The 16,878-nt window shown below is 36.9% G+C and overlaps 1 non-coding gene across 1 annotated transcript; it reads left to right on the top strand.

The window, feature by feature from the left end:
- The first annotated feature begins 320 nt into the window (after positions 1-320).
- On the top strand, positions 321-428 carry LOC113414961 (U6 spliceosomal RNA). Its single transcript, XR_003371238.1, has one exon. It is a non-coding gene; the product is annotated as a U6 spliceosomal RNA (small nuclear RNA).
- Positions 429-16,878: the final 16,450 nt, after the last annotated feature.

A 16,878-nucleotide genomic window follows, 5' to 3' on the forward strand; every position in this document is an offset into this window, starting at 1 on the left:
AGCAACACCACAGCCACCAAGCCACGCCCACTGAACCAGTAGTAAAAAAAATTGAATGCCACCACTGGTCCAATTACTTTTTAAAAAGCACCTTTGGAACAACCATGATCTGAATGACTGACAATCTCCATAGACATATGATATAACAGGGATAGGCAGCACTTTGGATTAATGATGAAGTGTTTGGAAATGTACATGAATGTACCAATAACATCAGCTGGCAAGTCCTTAAAGCAAATGTGTTTTTTCCTGCAACCATGCTTTAGGGCAGCTATGCAATCCTGGAAAAAGATGCAACTCCTTTAAGAGAGATTGACAATGTGCTCGCTTTGGCAGCACATATACTAAAATTGGAATGATACAGAGAAGGTTTAGCATGGCCCCTGCGCAAGGATGCCATGCAAATTCGTGAAGGGTTCCATATTTTTTAAAAAAGAGAGAGATATTGACAAGCAACCCCTTTGTCTTCCAAGCCAAAGCACTGCACTATTAGCTAATACCACCGTCCCATATTTTATATTTCATAAACATATGTATCTTCTTTATAGCATGTTACAATGTTTTGTCCATTTATTTGAGAACAGCTTCTGTCCTGACCAGCAATAGGTCTTTGAGATCTCTGGCAGACATTATCTCGGTTGCCAGCCAACAAATATTTCTATTTCTACCTAGAGATTTCCACTAAGTGCTTTTATTATACAACTTAGCGGGGATCCCTCTTTATAATAATAAATAGGATCCTTAAAAATATCCAGAGAGATTTTATTCCACAAAGATAACCTAATTTTCTTTGCACAATTGATCCTTTTGGACTTTCTAGAGATCTTTTGAAGCTGAAACTAGGAAGTGTGTCTAGTATGTCAGTGGCTAAGATGTGGGGTTTTTAAAAGAAAGAAAGAAAGAAAAAAACCCAGCTGGCCAAATTACATTTTGTGCTTTTATTGCAAATACACATATCAAACAAGGCCATCTGAAATGTCACTAACTTGAGAGTGGTAAAAATGGGAAAAAAAAAAAGTCCATAAAATTCCCAGGATCCTGGGTCTTCTGACAGCTGGCAAAATGTTTACCTTGAAAAGGCCAGGAGATGGTCTGTATTATTGAACAAGGAGACTAGCTTGGATTAGCTCATTTATCTCTCATTTGCATTGGAACTAAGGGGAAGACAGCTGGAGGCTCATGTTTGCTATAGTGTAAATATCAGAACTGTAATACCTGATTAATTGGAACAAGTTCTGGAGGCCAGATACCAAATGAAGATTAATAACCCCAAAGCTGTCAAGAATGCCTATATACAATTTCTCTGCCTCAGCTTCCTCTATACATAGATAAAAGAGCTAAATTATTTGTTAATAGAACATGACTTCATGAGGCAATACCTTTTCAGGACTGAGTATATTTAAGCAAATATTGTGACTGGGAGGAATAGATTTTCAGGGACATCTGAGAAAATAAAAGCTGGAGGTTGTTGTAAAGCGTGGTTAAAGGAGCCTGCAAGGCATCAAGGTTAGGTAATTCTCATGTTTTCTCTAAAAGAATCCAAGATAAACCTCTTCCCTTATATACACATCCATTTTTATAACTATTACAAATGTTGAAGGTTCTTTGTATTACAGTGTATAGGTGATATGTATACAGACTTATAGTTGGTTGCTTAGGGATTGTTTGAAGTTATTATGGACCTATCTTGCTGATTAGGGCATGGATTTGAAGTTAGGTCACACACCCCCAACCCCCAGCAAAACGTGAGCACATTTTACAACACTTTTGCCCCAAATGGTTACTTACTTTCAGTGTTCAGAAAAACTGCACCCATAGTGTTGGTTTGCTTAAGGGCTACCATCTTCACTTAACAACTGCAAGAGCCACATTATGACTGTCCTGTTCACTAATTACTATCACGAGAAAGGTCATAAAATTGGGTTGGTCGTTGACCAACCAGTTTTACAACTGTCATGACTGAAGTGATTGGCACATTCATAAATCAAGCTCATAAGTCAAGGACCATCTGTAAAGGCTGTGCCCATTGACTAGGCTCCACCTAGGCCAATCTATTCTTAGTCCAATTCCTTAGTGGTACAGCAGTGGTATGTGATATCACATACTTTCTCAAACCAATAGGTGTTTCCTGCAGGCAGTGAAACTTATAGGATCTCTTTCTTACTTAAGTGTACTTATCAGGGAAAATGAACCAGACATATAGTTTGAGGTGGAATATAGTCAGAAAAGATAATGGACAGAGACTAGTTCTGAACATTTCCGAAATGACCCTTCTCTTAGCATTTATTATGCAAAATAAAGCAAACAAAATATTTTTTTATAAAACAACATGGGGAATTGAGGCAAAATTTTAATTATCTGGTCCATCACAAAGTTTCTGTTCCTTCTACATAGGGTATAAGCAATCCAAAACAGTTACCATGTTTTTACATAAATGAGTCACATTTAAAATGCAACCAGAATATCATTATATGCTAGAGAATTCAATCCATCAATCTGGGATAAAATATCATCAATATACGGATGATATTCAATACTACATTGTCATTGAAGATTAAGCTGGAGATGTTATGGTGGTCCATACTTGGTGCTTAGAGGCTGTGGGAGATTGGATGGGACAAAACAATGTTAAATTAAATCCAAATAAGAGGGGCATGCTGTTCATAGATTCTTCCATAGTAAGTTCTGATTCAGTTCTTGTTCCAACATTGATTCTGGACACAATTGCATTCCCACAGAAGGAGAAGTCCTTGATTCATAGCTCTTTAGCCTGTAAAGGCTATAACCAAGAGAGGCTTTATCCAGATTCAGCTATATGCCAGTTGTTGATCTTTTGGGATGTAGAAGCCGTTATATTGTGATTCATATCCTCATCGCTATATACTTAGGCTATAGCAGTATATTTGACACAAGCTGCCTTGAAGCCACAGTTTGCTCAAACTGCTGCAGCCTAGCTACTAATGGGATGAGAAGGTGTACTGGAATAATACCAGTGCTTTACCAATAGACACCTGGATCCAGTTCAAAAGATTGGTTTGATCTGTGAAGCTCTACATAGTTTGCTTTCCCTGTATCTCCAGGCTAGGTCCAGGTCAATCTGTTTGCTTATCATGGGAGAGATTGTTGAGGGTACTTTTCTAAAAGATGTAGGAGTAGGACCTGGAGTGGTCCACAGATTATGGAAGAGTTTGTCCCTTGTGATATTGCTCCCCTACCCATGTCACCTTTCAAAGGACAATTCGGACCATATTGCTCTAAAGAGCTTTTGGCACTGATAAATAGCCCATACCTTTATGAACTAATATTTTGAAGTCTGCTTTATGGCCTTTTTAGGGAGTTTCATTTTTTACAAAGTGGTTTTATTTATTTGTGGAATTGTGAATCATTTGATGTCTTTGGAGTGCTCAATATATACATTTGTGTCTCACTATAAGAAAAGATAAGATCCAATTTTTGTCGTATTTGGAGATTTCAATGGAATGACCTGAGAGATTTTACAAGTAAAAAACATAACATTTGGCTACTTTGTAAGTACCACCTGGATTCATGTCTATTAAAAGAAGAAAAACATAATGACTCTCTGAACACCTAGGAAGATGTGATGGTAGTAATTCATTAAGTTCTGTATAGAGATTCCTATAAAAGCAGCAACATAAAAAAGCATGACCAATTATTTCAACTGCTCCCGATTTACAAGGAAGGCTCACTTCTTGTGAGATGGGTTGCTATAAAACTTTATTAATAAATAAATAAAATAAAATAAAACAAGAGTATGCAGCCCAAGGCCCTGAAATTCTTCATGTGCCCCAGTCCAAATATTACCACAAAATTGTAAAATGTATATGGGGGAGTACATAATGAGAATCATGATAGTTAAATATAAACTCTATATTTAACTGTTTTAATTGAAATATAAGTTAAATTGGCTTACATTTTGTCCATACCACAATAAGAAGACTACTAGCTTGGTGTGCTTCATAGCTCAGCCAACTTTTTGCTAACCTACCCCTCTCATTTATAGAAAAACTATTAGAAATTCTGGAATCTATGCCTTAGCGTCTTACAAGATAAGCTTATTCTAACACAAACTATATTTATTTTTTAAAAATTCTTGTAGCCCTATCCTTTCCAGTTCAATCAGTCTTGTTAAGATGACACTTCATTCCTAAGGAAAAGATCACTTCTGGGTTGAGTTAATGGCTGAAGAACAATATTTATGCTTCAATTGTGATACTACTAGTAATTTAAATATGAACTTCTTTAGGAAGTGTGAGGGGGTTGTTGTTTATTTTGATATGTGTTCAGAAACCTCTTGCAGTTACTGGAACTGCCAGTTGAAGTGAAGTAATGGTGTGACATTAGCAAATGGGAGTGAGGGAAACTATAGTTTTTGAAGAACTGAAGCAGTTTTGAAGGAGTACTTTGTAAAATGTTTTCCTGAAGTAAAACACCCTTTCAAACTTTGCCAGGCCTACAGTTTCTGATTTTGAAGTGGGCTGAGGAAACATTTTAGTTCAGCTGAAGTTAAATAATCATTTTATGGAAATTTAGCTTTAGCCTCTTATGCTTTTTCACATTCTGCTCTAGAAAAATGGAATAATTCACTTTTGTAAAATCTTTGCATGGAAATATTATCATCTTTAATGCTTTCCTCAATGCTCATATAGCAAATGGGGACGGACACGTTGATCTGTTGCCCTATGACTTGCTCTTTTATTCACTTTTGAGCTATGCTGAAAAGAACTATATTTTCTTCTTTTTTTAAAAAAATATCTATATATAGCTTCAAAGGCCAACAAAGAAGGAGCCTGTAAATATCAAAGTTCCACAGAGAACAGGGACCTACCTTCCCAGAACATTGCAGAGATAGTTTATTAAAACAGAACCTCCTCTGTCTTTTGATGAACACAGCAAGAATTCCCTGGCTTTTTTTCATTATGGAGCCTGGAAGCCTCGAGCTTGATCAAATGTCTCTTGTCAATTGTTAAAAATAAGCTTCTGCTTTTTAAAGCATTTAATTCTAGTAATTTTTAACTAAAAAATAGTGAGCTTTGTTATTTTGTCCTGGATTCACACAAGGAGGGCTATCTAAATTTCTGCTGGTAAAAGGGAGTGCCACCAGTATTCTGCAATACTCATGATGGCATGAATACAGGTGATTTTTTTTCTTTTTGAACCCAGTGGGGAAAGTCTTGGTATGTGTAACAATGAGAACAAGCAACTTGAATGTAGCAGATGACAATTGGAGAACCCTTTCCATTAATATTAAAGGGATAGGTTAATACACAATGGAGAATAAAAACTAATGAATCTGCTATAGTCAACAATTTTTATGGGTGCAGAAGGTGACCTTGGGCAGTGATCAAGATGCAAATCATTCTAAAGTGTCACAGATTTCAACCATATCTTGGTAAGATAAATAAGGTTTTTTGAGAGCTCATAGAAGTCTATCAAAATCTGGTAAAATTTCAGCATTCTCATGCAGGTCCATGACAGGTTAGCCAATGGTTTTGAAATCTTCTAACCGAATGGTAACATCTCATCTTTGTTTTTTGTTTTTTTAACATTTACATTTTTATTTGACAACACGTCTTGATATTTGGGCAAGGAATTGTGTTACTGATTTCAGAGATATGCAAATGAAATAAGTATTTGTGGAAGCTTGATTATTGGAGGGTTTTATATTGCTCATGTCTTCAGTACCTGCTTAATCTTAAGCATTTCATACTTCTGTCATACCGAGAAGACCGAGGATACTCTCAGCCATGATTTGTGCCTCTTTACAGCTTGCTATCACATTGCCCAGTAAATATTCTCCATGTTAACTGAGAGCAAACAATTGTCCTTTTCCTGATGTGCAACAAGGATTCTTATTTATCTGTATTGTATATCTAAGTGGTTTGGATTGCTCTTCAGCCTAAAACCTAGTTAAGCCCTGCTCTGTTGAATATACGAGTAATTTTGTCATGTAGGTGGCCAATGGCATAGGGCAAATTGAGCACAGCCAGCAGTCCAGTCCCTTCCATTCATCCCATCCCAAAGCAAAAGCCTGTGGCATAGCAGATGCTCCCCTTGGATGAAGAAATGACTCATCAATGATGGTGATGAACATGATGATGACTCTTGGAATGAAGGACAAATCCCATAAGTCAGTGAGTACCTTTCTTGAAAGGCAATCTTGAAGGAAACCCAACAGAAGTAGCCTTACAGTGTTTCCTTTGGAAAAGCAGCTGAGCAGATTACCGTCTCTACAGAAGCCAGGGAGCATCACAAAGACATATGCGCAACACTGTTCTGAGATTAGCAAAGCTCTTTCATGGGGAAGGAGACTTCAGAATGGCAGTGTTTTAGGGGCTAGATTCTCTCAGAGAGCGTTTGGCACCTCATCCAGTTAAAATACTTCTAAGTTCTTTGAGGTAAAGCTTGGCAGGAAGGGAAAGATTTTGCAGAAACCGTCTTAGAAACGTTGCTGAAAGGTTTGAAGGTGGTCTCAAAGATATCTGAGATGATAATGGAATGCTGTTATATGGCCTTGATTATTCCATTTGACTTCCAACCCCATTATGTCATCTTATCCCCGTGATACTAAATATACCCACTCGTCCAAACAGAACAATCTGTCTATAACCATCTATCCTACCTCAGCAGGTAAATAAAACCTCCAATAGCCCCTTCCCAGCTCTTGTAGACATAGCAAAGAATTGAAATGAAAGGTAGGATGTTTCACTGGTATTTTTCTCTTGATAGCAAGATGCAAAAATGCCACTTAAATTTGCTTATCCTCACCCAAAAGACGCTCTCTAAGAAGATTCTTACTATTTTGCTACTTCGCTTTCCTTGACATAATGAGCATTTACACTTGTAGACTACAATTTTAAATGTCTATGAACAGATGTTTCTTTGAGAAAGTGACAGCTAGTGTAGTCAGGTGTATAAAAGCAAGAACGTTTAAACACACACACACACAGAGCTTTTGTTACCTTGAAAAAGATTCCCTTCTTTGAAAATGAAGGAAAATTGTTTTCTTGCTTACCCGATATTGAAACAATTGCTTCAGTTCAGCTACTGCATATTTAATTTGGCTTCATTTTAGGTAAGGTGGGGTTGGGCAAGGTTTCTTCTTCTAATGATGAAACCATAATCCACAGCCTCATTTTCAGATTAACTGGCTCCTCTTTCCACATTGGTTAGGTTCAGTGGAGAGATTACACAAATGCCATTTTGCACAAGACAGAGTGTTGAGCCTTCAGCCTGAAGGTTATATATGCTGCTTGTAACTCTGTTTTTTTTTTTAATATGGCAGAAAAGGCAAATTATTAAATGCAGAAGGGATAATTATGCCTCTTTAGTCAGGTTCATGATTTAACTGTGTTTGGAACGGATAAGACTTCAGGTGAAGTATTGTTTATGATTTCATGAAGAGATTGATATAAACCTATCAAACTCTTCTTAAAATCATACACGATACCTTAATACCACAAGAAGGATGTTACAGAATTAAAGAAGGTTCAGTAGATGACAAATAATAGCGGAATAATAGGACACGCTGAAGGACCTTGGGATATTTGATCTGAACGAAACAAGACCTAGTGTAAAATATGATTGCTATGCATAGGTACATAAAAGGAAACTATAGGCAAGAACTATTTTCCATTGCCACAAAACTAGGACTAGAAATAATGAATATAAGTTGCAGCTACTTAGATATTGTTTAAATATAAGATAAAAACTTCATGATAGGAAGATCCATATCACAGTGGAACTGTCTACCAATGGCTTCTCCATTTCTGGAATTGTTAAAGCAAAGCCTGGACAGCTACATGTCGAAGATGTTCAAAATGCCTTTACTGCACATTACAGTGGGGTGGATTGGATGATTCTGTGCATCCCTTCCAACTCTACAATTCTCTGATTGTAATTATTTGGGCTGTGCAGCACCTGGAGGGTTCCAGAAAGAAGCAGGACAGTTTTAAGATGTTGCAGATGGGTGCCATATTCATGCATTGACTTGTTCCAAAGGACTTTTGGAGATTGAAATCAAATTGCTGTACAATACTATCCATATTTTAAATCATACGTAATCAAATTAGATTCACTTCTGCCCATCTATAAACAATGCTTGGCTGACACAGGAATTCTCTGGGCTGTAATTTTGCTTAGCCAGACTTCATTGAATCAATCACAATTTTATTAAGCCATTAATTCTTGGTTTGTAGGATTCAGTGGCCAGATTCACACCATAGATTAATCTATAAACAGACAAACCAGACTGTTGGTTTAGTCAACATCTGAACCAAGCCCTGTGCAAGATAAATCATATTGTGAATGGAACAGTTTTGTTTAATTGAATCACCAGAAAATTCACTTTATGTGCAGGTTTTAAACCTTGGATTTCCTGCCATGATCCAACAAAAACAAGCATGTGGATGTTTTGTTAAGTGAAGAAAATGCAAATGTAGGTTTATGGCAAAGTGAAATATAATTCGTCCATGATTTATTACAGTACCTTAATTGTGAGTATGTATCGTATTTGTCAAGCATGGCAAATAACTTGTGTGAGGAGACAGAAGCAACATTCTAAATGTTTGAGAGTTTGAATTGGATTCCCCAACCCATACATCTTGAGAGGACAGAGGTAGTTCATCATACTATCAAATTATCCAAATATGAAATGCATGATGCTACACAAACATTCAAGATTGAGCCTATAGTTACATATTAATTCAGTGCTGGTTTGCAAAACTGTAATTTTACAGCTGGGAATGACTGACAGAGTTCTGTCTCACTTATCCTCCCTTTCATTTTCCTTGTTACCATTGTTAGTTCTTCAGTAAGTGAAATCGCGATTGACAGTTTGCAGGGTTGGCACAACACTTCTAGCAATGACTAATTTTAATCAGAGTTTATTTTAAAAGGCTCTAGAATGGGGTACCAAACTGGCAGCCTGCAGGCTGGATGTATCATGTGCAGGCCACGCCTACCCCACCTCTGCAAAGCAAAAAACATTGTTATACATCACAGTATGTCACATGACGTGATCGAGTTTGACACCTGTGCTCTAGAAAGAGTGCAGAGAAGAGCAACAAAGTTGATAAGGATGTGATGAATGGCTAAGGGAACTAGATATGTTTCATTTGATCAACCGAAGGCTTAGGAGAGACATGATAGTAGTCTCCCCATACTTGAAGGAATGGCACAGGAAAGAGGGGGTTGATTTACTCTGCATAGCACCTGAAGGCATAGCATGAAGCGATGGGCAAAACCTCATCAGAGGGAGATCTCTTGCCTTCTATAGTTGTGGGTGCTCCATCACTGAATGTTTTCAAGAAAGATTGAACAATCATTTTGTCCAGGAAGATATAAGGATTCCTGTCTTGGGCAGTGTTCTGATCCAAACCCTTTTCCAACAAAACCAATACGAACCAAAGGGAACAGAAACCTTGTAATGATTCTTACAAATCCCCGGTTAAAAGGCTGCTGCAAACTAATTAACTTTGATAAACACAAGCCTCGCCAAAACTGTGCGAGGCTGCCAAGAATCACAGATAAGAAATATTTCACAACACAAGAGTCTTCAAATACCAACTTAAGATACTGCAATGTCCACGAGGCTGGAGTTTCAAAACATTTTTGCTTCCTGCAAAGAACATCCGATTCAGAGCTGGCTTGAAGGAGGGTCCATTACCTTGCAGCCTTACTCCCTAGTCGCCCATGCTGCTGCAGCTGTTCTTCCCTACGAGCAGCCCTGCGTGCACGCACACTTGGCACAGACTCCTCGGGAACCTCCTCATCGCTGCTGCCAGCCCCCACAATCTCTGAAGGCTGCGGTCCACTCCCTAATGGTCCTGGCCCCTCATCTGAGTCCTCGCTCTCCTCAGCCATCCACACCTGCTGCCGGCTAACCACAACAGGCAGGGGGTTGGATTAGACTAGAAGATCTCCAAGATCTTTTCCAGCCCTAAGATTCTATAATTTAAGAAGACACAGTGACTAGAATATAGGATGCAAATATTAATTTACCCTAACCAAATGTCAACTTGTAAATCACATAAAGCCATAAACCCCAGTGTGCAATGGCTTGTTGTGATGTACACATCTAACTAAGGCAAAACCTCAACCATCACTTCAAAACATAGTCCAATGTATGAGGTACCCAATCTGAAGTGGAAAACTGTCAAGGTTAGCCTTACAGGTGAACTGACATAAAATTCCAAGGCTCTTGTTTCAGACAATCTGTGAATTAATCTAGGGTTTATTTGAACAATCCCTTCTTTGCTGCTTTCAGCAAAAATGTTTTTTTTTTCCTGAGAAAATTTGGGAAAGTATTGACAAGTCTCATTTGTTTCTTTGGTTTAGTGGACATTGGTGGTCTAAGCTTAATTAAAATACTGAGTTTCATTGACACCTATGATTAAGCTCAAACTATTTCTTCTCACCTGGCTATCAAATCAGTTTGGAATTTCCTCAGGGCAACATTTATTCTTTCTGTTTTCATATCAGACTGAACAGCTGGAAAAGCCACCCAATCTTAATACATCCTGACTAAAATAGTAACGGGTAGCAGCAGTAATTGTAGAGCAGGGCTGCAAAGATCTGGATGGCCACTAGATGGCTAAAATTTTCTCTAACTATTTGCTGCCATCTAGTGATTGTCTCAAGTCTCACAAACTAAATTGGTTAACTCTAAATACTGGAGTAGTACACATATTGTTAGCAATAACATTTTTTCACTTCCCTTTCCAAGGGGGAAGCTGCATAATAAGCTGAAATTCGGTGGAATATATATATGTAAATAAAACACATTCCATTCCAATTCAATTCTATCATTAATATGCATTAAAATCTTAACATCTTTAACATTTCTTTTCAATTGAATATCATACTTCCTTGGGAACACTTATAAACTTTCCATAGTTAATTCTTTTCCCCCCCATATTTCTCATTTATATTTTTATAAATCATTGCTAATAATTAAAAATGTTCCCTTTTAATTCTCTCAATCATTTTAATTCATTTATTTATTAACAAACATCCCACTGCATTACAACAAATATTTTATCCATCATCATATTTTCTAAAGTTATTTCTATTTGTAATATAACAAAGCTATCTTATGTACCTTTGCAGAATCCCTTTTACAATTAAATTTTCACCCATTATCTCTAAACAAACTTATGGTTACAATCCATATATCTTTTCCCTGTTTCTCCATTTCTTGTTTCTGTCTTTTACAACTTCTTTTCCTTGCCTTCATCCCCCTCTTCTTCTCCCTCCCCTTTTTACCCCCTCGTCTCTCTACTTCTAACTCTCTCATCTGTAATCCCCTCTTCTGTTGCTTTCTAATATTATACTTATCTTTCAAATTGTTCTTCTTTTTGGTTGTTTTTTTCTAATCTTAAACCTTTCACTCTCTTTTCCCCCTTTTCTTTTTTCCCCCCACTTAAAATTATTTGATCATTAAAGATGGCTTCTTCTTTGTCCCAATCTTCTTGTTCTGCAAGCGTTTCTTGTTGCTTCTCATAGTTCCAGATCTCCATTTCTAAGAATTGAAACACAAAGCCAAAAGAACTTCTCCCTTCTTGTGCGTCTTCTTTCCATTTTTAAAGTTCCATTTTCAGTTCTTCTAAGAGTGATACCATTTTAAAAAACTTTTAAACAACCACCCGGTTAATTTTAGTCATCTAGATGCAAAAACCAAAAATCACCAAGTAGTCCAAATAATCCAAGGTTGTTTCTACGTGCTTCTTTTTTTCACTTTCTCTTCCTGGGGTTCTATTATTTTGTTACCAATTTTCCATTAAAATGTATCTTTGAGGAATCTTGTTAAAATTTCACTGTAAGTTTCTTTTAATTACAGTTCCATTCCTTAATTCCAGGCAGTCTCCTCCATTTTTCCAGATCCTGCCCTTCTATTCTTTTTTTCCTCCTTTCCAGCTTTTTAAAAACTTTTAAATATCCAGAAATCTTTATTATCCCTTTGACTTTTATTTTCAGCTTAGATGCCTATTAATGTCAAAGTGGATTTTTTTTCAGTTTCTTGCTTAAGTCTCTTAGCTTAAGTCAGTATAAGGAAGGGAAGAAAAAAACCCTAATCCTATCCCTTCTCTCTCTCCTTCGCAGCTTCAAAATCTTCTTTGGGAACAATGTTGTTAAGTTTAAATTCCAGGATACCTTATTTGTTGCTTTTGCTGTTTGACCCGGTCAACCAAAACTTTCTCTTCTTATCTTCCTCCTGCACATTCTTTTCCAGTCGAGTTCTTCTTTGTGGTGGCCATTTCTGACCACCGCTACAACCGTCTTCTGGAAAAGGAGTAATGGCCAGCTGGGGAGGAGAGATGCGGCTCTCCTCAACCCTGCAGTCAGTCCCCCCACTCTTCACCACCTCTACGGGGTGGCTTAGCCCCGAAACCAGCCGGCTCGGGGCGCTCCAATGGCGAGCACGGATTGAAGCCTTCGGTTGCCGAAGAAGCTCAAACCGGAAGGGTATAGGGTTTCCTGCTTGATCAGAAGGTTGGTCTAGAAGACCTCTAAGGTCTCTTCCAACTCTGTTATTCTGATTTGGAATATAATTCAACAACACATGAGCATCTTTAATAATTAACTGAAAAGAAACCAACAGAGGACAAAACCAGCACATATGAGCTATCTTTTCTTAAAATGCATTATATCTCCAGGATGCAGAAACTCAGGTGGTGATTAGATGGCAGCGAAATGGCTAAGAAAAAAAAAATAAAATTTGTTACTGGCTGTCAGTGCTCAGCTGGAGTTTTGCAATCCTAGCAAAGAAAAGTTAGCTGGTTCGAAGTCTTGGGAATAGATTTTGGGACCAGTTTTTCGGGCGTGTATTCTCACTTTTTCTGAATTTTGTCGCTTATAAACAAGATCAAATAAATGAAAATAGAAAGGATGTGCAATTGAGGTCATAAAAGAAAGCCAAGGAGTAGAAAGAGGAAAGAAAAGCTCCCTTTTGCTGCAGATTGCTAAAAGTATAATTCCACTTTTAAAAAAATCCTTCTAATTTGTCCAGACCTCCCAAGGATATGAAGAAAGGCCCCTCCTTATTTTTAAAGCCTCCTGACAGAGCTGAGAAAGTCAGGAGGACATTCAGATCACTCATAATTTAATTAAACTAAAATATAAGCTCAGAAGTTTAAGGAGAGGAGGATGAAGAAGTAAGAAGTGGATTAAGGTTGGCATAAGGGAGAAAGGATGGGCTATTTGTACCCTCATTCCTGGCTGCAAAAGAAAAGCTGGAATCATATTTCACATGTATAAATTAAAATGGCAACAATTTTATATATTACCTTGCAGCATGAAATGTTTTATTTTTGTTTTCCTTCCAAATCCTTCATAATTCATCTCCGTGGTTAAAAAAAAACACCCGCGCAATAAAAATAGAATTAGAAGGAAAGATATGGAAAAATTTTGCAAGCACATTCCTGCCCCCCTATTCCTCCCTCAGCCTCCCTGGATATTAATTGCAGCTGTGCTAAAGCTAAGCTCGATATAGAGGGAAAGTCATTTTCTGAAACCTGGGCTTGTTGATTCCATATGTTTATAAGTCGGAATTCTTCTGTGAGCTACATATCATTTCATCTTAATTTTCCTGCTGTGCTCCATTTTCTCTTTTTACGCACCATATGGAATCACTTATGGTGCACTGAAAAAGGATGTTAAGTGGTCCTAAGAATGAACAATGGTATTTTGTACTCACTCTTTACACTCTTTAACTAGCACAATTGACTGTGGGAATATTAAGTCTGCGGGGAATATTCCACATGCATATTCAAATTTCACATGCTACCAATGATTCATTCATCAGATGGTGATATGTACATCCAGCAAAGTTGCTAACGATGGTTAAGACAGTGAAATACTTACAAACTACCCCTTCACATTTTAGTTTCTTATTTCACTGAATTACAGAATGTTGATTACAGATATATACTGTACTTTAGAATTTCTTCCATCTTCTTCATAGCACTAGCTTGCAAAGAACACATTATAAGAGAGAGACCTCTTAATACAAATATTAATATACTGCCATGAAAACTATATTTTTGTACACTGGGAGTTGTAATATTTGAAATTTGGGATCAAATTGTGTCTTACAGCTAAAACAAAATGGCATAAAGTATGTAACTTGAAGAATTGCATGGTTTGACACTTTAGGGAAGAAATAATAGAAATGTATTTATTTATTAGATAGATTTTTATCCTGCCTTTACTACTTTATAAAATGATTATTTAGATTTATACATGCTTTAAAAGGGAGAGTTGGTGGAGGATGATATTTTTAATACAACAATAAAATAAGCAGAGTTAAAAGATGGGGAAGAGAGGAACACTGAGTACATGGAGAAGTCAACAATTAATTAATGGAATCTTAGAAGAAATGAAACTGAATTATTATTTTCATTGTTCTGAATATACTGTCTCAATAGGAAATCTTGTAATTTGTACCATTTTGTACCATCTATTAATTATCCATGTTTTATTGATTTAATTGATTAATTTGGATCTAACCCCAAATCTGAACACTCAGAAAGGGTCTGTAATGTAATATCAATAGGTGTTATCTCTATTCCTGACAATTATTGTTAATACTTATTAACAACTCCTAAAATCAGAAACGTTTGAGATTTAGTTTTGTTGAAGAGGCTGGAATGAATAGCAGCATATTTCAAAGAATTTGCAAGCATTCAGAATTAATGATGGATTAATTACTTCCTTCCTTGTATTCAGATAAAATTGTACACAAAGCATTTTGTCAATTATGTCTTATGTCAAACCACTGCGTCAATTAATTATAGTTTCCACAAAGTTATCCATCACACTGATTAAGGCAGATGAAAATAATTTCAAATAAATGGTGATTTGGAATTGGAAATGAGTATGATAAGAACGGAAAGTGAGTATGAAACTTGGCGGGGGTGTGCATGAAAATAAACAAGCAAACCCATTCGTAGGTGAGATTTTGAAGGACTTCAGTCAACTTTCTGAATCTATTTAGGTTGATTCAAATCATGTCTATCAGGAATGAAAGATCAGAACTATACATGAAGTTCTAATTAAATTGATTTATTGCTCATGTTTATGCACAGGAATATATTCTTAATGGTTAGCACTATTTTAGCACTAGATAAATGTTGATAGAATTCAAGAAGGTTTAGACTTACTCAACTTATAACTACATAGAGATTCTAGGATGATTCCTCTTTTGACCCTGCCCCCAGGTTCTGCCATTCCTTCTACTACAATGTCCTTGTAAATCTATGTCTTGGAAAGGATGGATGTATATGAAATTTTGGGAGCATCTTCCTAAAATGGGCTATTTGGTGATATAAGAATGGGCAACCTTATTCACAAATACATAATCCTGCTTCCATACAATTTATTCCTGGCACAAAGCAAATATTCAGAAATCAATCTAAACATGTCCAAATATAATATTTTATTTTTTGTACCATGTTTATCAGTAAGAGCATCTATGTCTAAGTTTTTATCCAAGATCTCTCTAAGGAAGAAAGTATTGGGAGATTAAAGCTAATAAAGCCAATATATTTTGAAAACACAAAATGAAAGAAAAAAGTCATTTTTTCTTAAGCATTTTGATTTTGTACAGAAGTTCATCACAAATTATAATACACTTGTTTGCATTTTCTGCTAGCAAAGGAGAGTTGCAATCACAGTTGCTCAAAATTCCAAACTGGGAACATGTATCATTTCTAATCTATACATAGAACTGAGTGTGATAATGACATATATGTTGTTCAACAATAGGTTTATCATTAATAATACTTATGTAGCTGCCATACATCACAGAAGATGTTTACTTCAAATCCTGTGTGTGAGAGATGGTGCCCACCGAGGGGGAGCTGGGGGTGTGTGAGACAAAAGCACAGCTGAGAACTAGATAGGAAAAAGAGGAAGAGAGTAAGGACAGTCACTTCCTAGAATCTACCAGGGTATATTCATTAGGGTAGTAAAACTTTAGTCTGACAAGATTCGGTCTCTTGTGTGTAAGCAAATAAAGAACTGAAACACTTGTTGAATTCCTCTTTGTCTTTCTCGCACTTAACAATTGGAGCAATGCTGGAGTTGTGCCAGCATTCTATCACAACAAGAAAACCCCCAAACTCACCTTAGCATTTACAGATCACATGAGCTCCATGCAAGGGTGGGGTACAGGTCGGAGGTTACAGCCTTAGAGAGCCTCAGCCGGAACTTTAGCTTGTTAGGGGAGAACTTCAAGCTCTAATCTTGTCTAACTCATATGGGGGACTATTTGGCATGAAAGGGAATCTAATCAGCAAAAGCTGTTACCAATAGTAACACTGAGGTTGTGAACTGACATGGTTCCTACGGGGACGATTGAGTAAATAAGGATGCAACATCCCACCCTGGATCAGCCTGTTCACAATAGCTGAGGTTATTGAAGTTATTGGCTTTTTAGTTATTGAAATCTTGATAACCAAGACAGAGAAATTGGACTTGTTGAGAGAAGATAACCGTGGTGAATATTGGAAAATCTGTTGCTTTTCCATCTATCTAGAACCAATCAGGGCATCTCATGAGCCAAATCAACTTGAGTGACTTTCTATGGACTACCAAAGACTCATCTAAGATTCAGTCTTTATGTGATTGGGAATGCAAAATACACACTCGGATAGTTGGTGAATTCACACTTCTTCGCAGTCACACGCTCTGCTGTTCTAGCTCTGGCAGGGATGATTGTTTTCCCCACTTTTTGAGAGAATTTCAAAGAAGAATTTTTGTGTTTGGAAAAGTAGGTGAACTACATTCAGCATTTACCACCTGCAGAGGTCAAGTTGCAGCTGGAAGTAAGGATGGTTCATTTTTAAACTGACCTCCTCT

This window comes from Notechis scutatus, chromosome 9, assembly GCF_049901735.1.
Source record: "Notechis scutatus isolate UNSWTSFEM ecotype Mainland chromosome 9, rNotScu1.2, whole genome shotgun sequence".
Taxonomy (NCBI): Eukaryota; Metazoa; Chordata; class Lepidosauria; order Squamata; family Elapidae; genus Notechis; species Notechis scutatus.